Below are 9798 nucleotides of genomic sequence, written 5' to 3'. Positions count from 1 at the left end.
TTTTCAAAGCATCTTGCAATCCCCCTTTTTAATGTTGACATCTTCCGTCATATACTGAAGCAAAGTATTCATTAAGGAGCACCCACACCTCCTCCGACTCTAGGCACATTTCATCCTCCTACCCTCATTCTAGTCATCCTCCTGCTTACATACCTTGCCTTGGGGTTTTCCTTAATCCTACTTGCCAAGACCTTCTCACCTCCCCTTCCGTTTCTCCTAATTCTATTCTTAAACTTCTTCCTAGCTACCTTGTATCTGGAGCCTGTCAATCCTTGCTTCCTAAACCTTAAGTATCCTTCTTTCTTACTCTTAACTAGATGTTCCACATCTCTTGTCAACCATGGTTCAAAGATCAAAGTAAATTTATTATCACAGTACATACATTTCAACATACACTACCCTGACATTGATTTTCTCAGAGGCATTTAGAGGAAAATAAGGAACTATAACAGAATTTATGAAAAACTATAAATAACAAAGACTAACAACTAATAAGTAAATAAATAATAAAGAGCATGAATTGTAGAGTCCTTGAAAGTGGGTCTGTAGGCTGTGGAGTCAGTTCAGAGTTGAGTGAAGTCGTTTCAAGAGCCTGGGGTAATAACTGTTCGTGAAACTGGTGGTCAAGGACCTAAGGCTCCTATACATCTTGCCCGATGGGGTTCTTGATGATGGGTGTTACTTTCTTGTGGTAGGGCTTCTTGTAAATGTGCTCAATGATGGGGAGGGCTTTGCCTGTGGTGGTCTGGGCTGTATCCACCCTTTTTGTAGACTTTTCCATTCCTGAGCATTTGTGTTTTCATACCAGGCCATGATCCAACCAGTCAGGGTACTCTTCACTGCACATCTACAGAAGTTTGTCAAAGTTTTAGCAGAGAAATGGCAGGTGGAGTTTAACCCAGATAAATGAGAGGTGTTGCACCTTTGTAGGACAAGTGCAAGGAGACAGTGCACTGTTAAGGTGAGGCTAAGCGGAGAGGTCTCAGGGTCCATGTTCATATCTTTGAGAGTGGCCACACAGGTCATTAGGGTGGTCAAGAAGGCTTGTGGATTGCTTGTTTTTATTAGTTGAGGCATTGAGTTCAGAAGTCGAAAGGTTATGTTGCAACTTCATAGAACTTTGGTTCAGCCACATATACAGTTCTGATTGTACTACTATGGGAAGGATGTTGAGGTTTTGGAAGGGTGCAGAATAGGTTCACTAGGATGCTGCCTGGTTTAGAGGGCATGTGCTATCATGAGAGGCTGGACAAACTTGGGTTATTTTCTCAGGAGTGGCGGAGGCTGAGGGGAGATCTGATGGAAGTTTATACGATTATGAGAGGCACAGATAGAGTAAATAGGGAGCATCTTTTTCTCAGCGTAGAAATATCTAACAGCAGAGGGCGTGCATTGAAGGTGAGATGGGGTAGGTTCAAAGGGGATGTGAGGCATTAGTTTATCTATTCAGAGAGTGGTAGATGCCTGGAGAGCACTGCCTGGTATGGTGGTAGAGGCAAATACATTAAAGGCTTTTAAGAGATGATTAGATAGGCACAGAAATATGAGGAAAATGGAGAGATACGGACATTGTGTAGGTAGGAGTTATTCATTTTGGGCGTTCTTTTGATTTATTTTTTAGCTGATTTAGCACAAATTGTGGGATGAAGGGCCTTTTCCTGAGCTGTACTGTGCCATGTTCCATGCCAAAGCTATGCAAATCTAAGAAAGTAGTAGCACTGTTATGCCTTCATTCTGATGGCACTTACATGCTGGTCCCAGGACAGATCCTCTGATATGGTAACACCAAAGAATTTAAAGTTACTGACCCTCTCTATCTCCAGTCCCCTAACGAGACCCCCGGCTTCTCCCTCCTGTAGTCAGTAATCAGCTCCTTGTTTTAGCTGACTTTGAGTGAGATCACGTTGTTGTGGCACCATTCAACCAAATTTTCAATCTCCCTCCTATATGCCAACTCATCACCACCTTTGATTTGGCCAACAGTGGTGCCACCAGCAAACTTAAATATGGCATTAGATTTGTACTTGACCACACTGCTTCTTCTCCTTAAGCCCATCACCCTACTGGAGCATAGGCCACTTACAGTAGCTTGCCAGTGATCTCTGTCCTGGGCCAGTCTTTGAAGTTGTTCCCAGGTGTAGCCCATGTTCTTCCCAGGGATGATGTCTTAAGAGGTTCTGTTGGCATTTCTGGGTTTCCATGGGATGAGGTTGCTAGCCTCCTCTTTTCACAGCTGGGCTTGGGACCATCCATGGCAGAGTTTTAACTGCGCAGTCATAAGGCAAGTAGAGCAGGGGCTAAGCACACAGCCTTGTGGCGCACCTGTGCCGATGGAGATTGTGGAGGAGATGATGCTGCCAATCTGTGCTACCTAGGATGTGCAAATGAGGAAATTGAGGATCCAGTTGCACAGGGTAGTATTAAGAGCCAGAATCTCGGAGCTTAGTGATTAGTTTCAAGGGGATGATGATGTTGAATGATGTGCTGTAGTCAATGAAGTGTTTTTGATGTATGCAGCTTCATTGACCAGATGTTCTAGAGCTGAGTGAAGAGCCAATGAAATGGCATCTGCTGTTGACTTATTGTGATGGTAGGCAAACTGGAGGTGATCTGAGTCACTCCCCAGGCAGGAATTGATATGCCTCATGACCAACCTCTCAAAGCACTCTATCACAGTGGATGTAAGTGCATCCTACTATCCTTTCTCTGCCTTAATGGGAGAAATCTATCCAGAACCCCATGCAAGTGCTCCCGAAACAACCTCCACATTTCCCTAAGGACATCCGTTACCAATTTACGCTCCCAGTTCCAGCCTAACAGCTTCATAATTTGTCCTCGTCCAATTAAATAATGTTCAATGCCTCTTGCTTTAATCTCTGTCCAAGGCTATGGTAAATGTCAGGGGCTTGTGGTCATTGTCTTAAATGCCCACCCACCAAGACATCTGGCACCTGACCAGGTTCATTGTCTAGTACCAGATGCAGTATGGCCTCTCCTATAGTCGGCCTCTCTACATACTGTGTAGTCACACTTAACAAATTCTGCACCGTCTAAACCTTTTGCATTAAGGAGGTGTCAATTAAGATTAGGGAACCTGAAGTTATCCATGACAACAGCACTGTTATTTTTTTTACATCTTTCCAAAACCTTTTGCCTCCCGATTTGCATCTTAGTGTTTCTGTTGCTATTGGGCTGGGGAGAAGGGCTGAGAGGTCTACAGCATACTCCTAATAGAATTGCTCCCTTTCGGTTTCTTACTCAGCAACTCAGTAGGCGACCCCCTCCAGGATATCCTCCTCTTCTGCAACAGTGATACTATCGCTGCTTAGCACTGCCACCACTCCCTACCGCCTCCTTTCCTGTCACTTTTGAAACATCTACATCCCAGAATATCCAGCAGCTATTCCTGCCCTTGTGCCGGCCAACTCTCCACAATGGCCACAGTGTTGTAGCTCCGTGTACTGACCCTTGCTCCTGATACTTCCCTCATTAGAATAGACACATTTCAACCAATCCAACTGACTGCAATTAACAGACACAAAGTGCTGGAGGAACTCAGCAGGCCAGGCAGCATCTGTGGAAAACAGTAAACAGTCGTGGGCCGTGACCCTTCATCAGGACTGGAAAAAAAAGTTGAGAAGTCAGAGTAAGAAGGTGGCAGGAGAGAGGAGGAAGAAGTACAAGGTGGTAGGTTTTGGGTGAAACAGGGGGAGGGGTAGTAAAGAGCTGGGAAGTTGATAGGTGAAAGAGATAAAAGGGCAGGAGAAGGAGCAATCTGATAGGAGAGGGTGAGAAGACCATGGATGAAAGGGAAGGGGGAGTAGCACAGGCAGGAGGTGATGGGCAAGTAAGGAGATAAGGTGAGAGAGGGAAATAGGAATGGGGAATGGTGAAGGGGGGGCAATCAGCGGAAGCTCAAGAAATTGATGTTCATGCCATCAGGTTGGAGGCAACTGAGATGGAATATAAGGTGTGGGTCCCCCAATCTGAGTGTAACCTCATCGCGACAGTAGAGGAGGCCATGGACTGACATGTTGGAATGGGAATAGGAAGTAGAATTGAAATGGGGTCCACTGGGAGTTCCCACTTTTTCTGGCAGACATTGCATAGGTGCTTAGCAAAGCAGTATCCCAGTCTACAGCAGGGCTCACCAATATACAGGAGGCCACACCGGGAGCACCGGCTACAGTACATCAGTGGTCCCCAACCCCTGGGCCGTGGACTGATACCAGGATACATAGAATGCAGCGGTGCAGTGGTAGCCTGAACACATCTTTAAGAAAAAAGCAGAAATAAACAGGCTAATTAATTGGGTGCTGCCCGGCACTTAAATGTCGGCCCAGGTCAGAGGTGACGCAATCGGCAATCGTCTCTGATCTGGGCCGACATTTACGTGCCAGGTGGCAGCTAATTAATTAGCTTGTTTATTTTGGCTTTTTTCTTAAAAATGTACTGGGTGTGTTCCAGCTACCGCTGCACCGCTACATTCTTCGCGGCCCGGTATCGGTCCGTGGCCCGGAAGTTGGGGACCACTGCAGTAAATGACCCCGACAGACTCACAGGTGAACTATCACCTCATCTGGAAGGACTGTTTGGGGCCCTGAATGGTAGTGAGGGAGGAGGTGTAGGGGCAGGTATGGCACTTGTTCAGCTTGCAAGGATAAGTCCTGGAGGGAGATCAGTGCGGAGGGACGAATGGACAAGGGAGTTGCATAAGGAGTGATCCTTGCAGAAAGTGGGGGGAGGGAAAGATGTGCTTGATGGTGGAGATGGAGATGGTGGAAGTTATGGAGAATTATGTGCTGAACGTGGAGGCTACTTGCATGATAGGTGAGGAGAAGAGGAACCTTATCCCTGGTGGGGTCGTGAGAGGATGGGGTGAGGGCAGATGTGTGCAAAATGGAGAAAAGCAGGTGAGGGCAGATTTGGCAGTGGAGGAAGGGAAGCCCCTTTCTTTGAAGAAGGAGGATATCTCAATAGTTCTGGAATGAAAAGCCTCATTCTGCAAGCAGATGCGGTGGAGACAGAGGAACTGAGAAAAGGGGATGGCATTTTTACAACTGACGGGGTGGGAAGAGGTATAGTTCAGGTTACAAGTGACAGGGTGGCAAGAGAAAATTCCAGAAAATGCCTTCTCTTTCTCTTAACTCCCCCGTCTCTGCTGCACCCAAGTTTTGCAAAGCCTCTCTGTGATAAAGCAGCCAGTAAACTAGATCACATGGAGGCTGAAGGAGTTCTTTCCAAGTTTCAGCAGAGCCCATGGGCAACGCCAGTGGTCCCAATAGCCAAGAAGAATGGGCTTGTCAGGATCTATGGTAATTTCAAAGTCTCCATCAACCCAGTACTGAAAGTAGATCAATACCTTCTGCCCAGGATATAGAGGGTATCTTTGCAAACCCATCTGGAAGAAAACATCAGCAGAGTGGGCTTAGCTGAGTCCTACCTACAGATGAAGATGGAAGAAGAGTCCAAAGTGCTTCTCACCATAAACACTCACAAAGGGCTTTATCACTATGATAGGCTTATTTTTGGAGCTGCATCTACACCTGCACTCTGGCAGAAGGCTAGGGACCAGGTGCTGCATGGCTATCCATGCATTCAGTGTTACCTGAACATCATTGTTACTGATAAGAATGACAAGGAGCCCGTCCAAAATCTCAGGACAGTGTTAAAAAGAATAGAAGATTGTAAGTGTCAAGCTTGACACGGCAAGTGTAATTTTTTTTAAACCAAGCATTATTTACTGAGGTCATACCATCAACACACATGGATTACACAAGAGAGCTGAGAAAATTCAAGCATTGGTGGATGCCCCAAGACCATAGAATGTGTCACTGTTAAGGTCATTTTTTGGGATTTGTCAATTACTATGACAGGTTCCTGCCAAACCAGATTACTGTGCTCCACCCCTTGAATTTATTACTACACATCGGGAAGAACTGGCAAAGGACAAAGCAAAGTGAAGTGCCTTTCAAAATGGTAAAGGAAATAGTGACGTCAAGCACTGTACTCATAGTGATTTCCCAGGAGAGACAGCACATAGTCCATTAGCTCTGACACTTTAGCATCCCCAAGGCCAGGCAAGGAGAACAACCGTTTGGTGCGCTCAGACACCTATAGTCCAAAAGTCTGTAAAAGGTGAGTTTTCAGCAATTGGTATTTGTCGTGTTCTGGTGGGTGATGTAGTAGACTCACCACTCTCACAGCCATAGAATTTCTGAGCAGCGGTACCATGTAGTAAAATTTGGTGTTGCCAGTGGAAATTTCTCACAGCACAAATTGGGCATCGGCTTGTACAATTCAAGCAACAGCACTTTGCTCCCAAAATTCTGGCAGTTTCAAAGCGACTGCATTGACCGACATGTTCAATAACTCTGGAGACACCCTAGAGCATTGGGGTCACCGATGTAGGTTTTATGTTTTAGAAAAACCATAACAACTCATTTATTGTACTCCAAACACTGAACAGCAAAGCACAGTAACCGAACTTCACATAATAATGTCATGTCCCAACTCAATGTTGGTGGTTGTGAATTATGTATGTTTCCACCAATTACATTACCCAACAATAACAATAAGTGTGTCAGTAGAAAGGACTAAATTTTGGATTTCCAAACATATCAAGTAATCGGCCGCTTTTCAAATAAAAATTTAATTAATTTGTTGGTATATAGCCCAGTACATGATTAAACTAAGATAACAAACAGGTGCTAATCATCAATGACATAATGTGTTGAATGACCTAAGCTGATTAATTGAAGCAGAAATGGGTGTAAAAGAAGCAGAAATGGGCATAGAAGGACAACCTAACTAAAAGTGTGTGGCAGATGTGACAATTTAATCCTCATATCAAGAATTCTTACATGGGGCAAGCATGAGCATAGCATCAAGATATAGGGTGATCGTCCTACATTAGCAAGGATTCTCCTAAGCAGAAATTTCAAACCGACAGGAGATTCAAGATGTGCTGCCCAAGCTCTTCTGAAGAAGCACAAAGAAATGGGCAATGTTGAGAACCAGAAATACAGTAGTTGGCCACAGAAATGAGTACAGCAGGCAAGAGAAACATCAAACTTCTGTCCCTTCTAAATCAGAAGAAATCTACCACTGCTATCAGCTCTGAATTTACAGAAATCACTGGAACCCAAGTATATGCCTCTACAATTTGGACAAGTCTTGTTTGAAGTGGTCTTCATGAAAGAGTTGTTGCCAAATAGTCATTTCTCCAAAGTGGAAACAAATCCCAAAGATGGACTTGTGCACAATAACATAAGGACTAGAGTGCTGAACAAGGGCAGCAAGTGCCTGGATTGAGAAGTCAACATTTGAAACTTTTGGTTCAAACAAGCGGCAGTTTGACTGTTGAAGAGTTGGAGAGTGCACCATGGATGAGTCTGTGTCCATGGATCTGCAGCCAGTAATGAAGCATGGCAGAGGTTCCCTGCAGCCGTGGGGCTACATTTCTGCAAATGGAGTTGGCGATCTGGTCAGAATTAATGGAACCCTCAATGCTGAGAATTACTGACAGATTCTTGTTCATCATGCAGTACCATCAGGGAGGTGTCTGATTGGTCCCAACTTCATTCTGCAGCAGGACAATGAACCCCAACACATGAACAAGGTCAGTGAAAAGAAGTACAAAGAGCTCAGCAAAAGATGGTCTGGCTCCATAGAGCCCTGATCTCAACATAATCGAGGCTGTCTGGGATGACCTGGAGAGACAGAAGCAAGCGAGACTGCCAAAGTCTGCAGAAAACCTGTGGCAAGTTCTCCAAGGTGCTTGGAACAACCTACAAGGCAATTCTCTTGTAAATCCACATGACAGTGTACCTAAGAGAATTCATGCATTTTTAAAGGCAAAGTTTGGTCACACCAAATACTGATTTGATTTTTTTTTACTGTTTACTGCTCTTTATGGTAATTTTTTGACATTTAGAACCTTTATATTGTATTACTTTTGAAAGCATCATATATTCCATGTTGTCCAGTGAGACAGGTCCTAAAAAGCCAGTTGAATGCGAAGAACAAGATCAGAGCCACCAACACATTCACCCTACCAATCATCAGATACCCAACCGCAATAGTGTGCTGGCCAAGGAATGAACTGGATGCTGCTGACATCAAAACCCAGAAACTACTAACAATACATGGAGTATTCCATCCAAAGTCCAAGGTCGAGCAACTATACAACCACCAGAATAAAAAAGGGCAGGGACTTGTAAGTGTCAAGGCCACAATCCTGGAAGAAATGCAAAACATCCATGAGTATGTCAGGAATCTGACCTGCTAGGAGAATACCTCAGACAGCAGGCAGGGGATATGGAAACGGGGTGGGTGAATCAGAGCTGGAGGACCAGAGGCCATGGGCAGGACAAGCCACTGTACAGGATGTACCATTGCCAGATATCAGAGGTGGCTGGCATAAGAAAATCCTACCAATGGCTGGAAATGGCAGGGCTGAGGGACAGCACAGAGGCGCTGTTCTTGGTTGCGCCAGAACAGGTGCTGAGCACAAAAGCAATAGAAGCAGGGGCTCATCAAACCAGACAAGACTCAAGATGCAGACTGTGCAAGGAATCTGCTGAAACCATCCAGCACATGGTAGCAGGGTGCAAGATGCAGGCAGGGACTGCTTACACTGAATGACACAACCAAGTTGCAGGAGTTGTGTCCAGGAACATCTGCGCTGAGTATGGATTGGACAATCCCAAGTCCAAATGGGGAACACCGGAGAAGGTAGTGGAGAATGACAGAGCTAAGATCCTGTGGCACTTCCAAATCCAGACTGATAAGCAGGCACTGGCCAACCAACCAGACATGGTAATACTGGACGAGGAATAGAAGAACACAATAGTAATAGATGTGGTAATGATGAATGATGGTAGCATCACGAAGGAAGAATATGAGAAGCTGGAGAATTACCAGGGCTTGAAAGAGCAGATAGAAAGGATGTAGAAGGTTAAAGCTAGAGTAATCCTGCTGGTGATAAGAGCACTTGGAGCTGTAACACCTGGACTGGGAGAGTGGCTCCAACAAATCCCGGGAACGACTGAGATCTCGGTCCAGAAGAGTGCACTACTAGGAACAGCAAGGATACTACACCAAACCCTCAAGCTCCCAGGCCTCTGGTAGAGGACCTGAGATTGAGGGAAACATACACATACAACACCCTATACACAAGCACATTACAGCTAAGCAGGAGGATGATCTGCTTGCTTTTTAAACTTGCACTCATTCACCACAATTCGCCTGTGATCTCAAGCCTGGCAAAAAGTTCCCACAGACCCCCTGTCTCTTTTAACTCCCATGCTTCTACACATTATTGATACCATTTTGGTGTAGCTTGCTGGGAGGTGAAAAGATATCTGTTGAACTAGTGCTGGTCATCATAAGAAGCAGCATAAGGCATTGGAGCAAAATTAGGCCATTCGCCCCATCATGTTTGTTCCGCCATTCCATCATGGCTGATTTATTATCTCTCTCTCAACCCCATTCTCCTGGCTTCTCCCTATAACCTTTGACTCCCTTACTAATCATAGTCATAGCCATACTTTATTGATCCTGGGGGAAATTGGTTTTTGTTACAGTTGCACCATAAATAATTAAATAGTAATAAAACCATAAATAATTAAATAGTAATATGTAAATTATGCCAGGAAATAAGTCCAGGACCAGCCTATTGGCTCAGGGTGTCTGACCCTCAAGGGAGGAGTTGTAAAGTTTGATGGCCACAGGCAGGAATGACTTCCTATGACGCTCTGTGCTGCATCTCAGTGGAATGAGTCTCTGGTTGAATGT

The sequence above is a fragment of the Mobula birostris genome, chromosome 5, assembly GCF_030028105.1.
Source record: "Mobula birostris isolate sMobBir1 chromosome 5, sMobBir1.hap1, whole genome shotgun sequence".
In the NCBI taxonomy this organism is placed as follows: Eukaryota; Metazoa; Chordata; class Chondrichthyes; order Myliobatiformes; family Myliobatidae; genus Mobula; species Mobula birostris.
The sequence above is the reverse complement of the archived record's forward strand: the minus strand, read 5'-3'. Positions refer to the sequence as shown.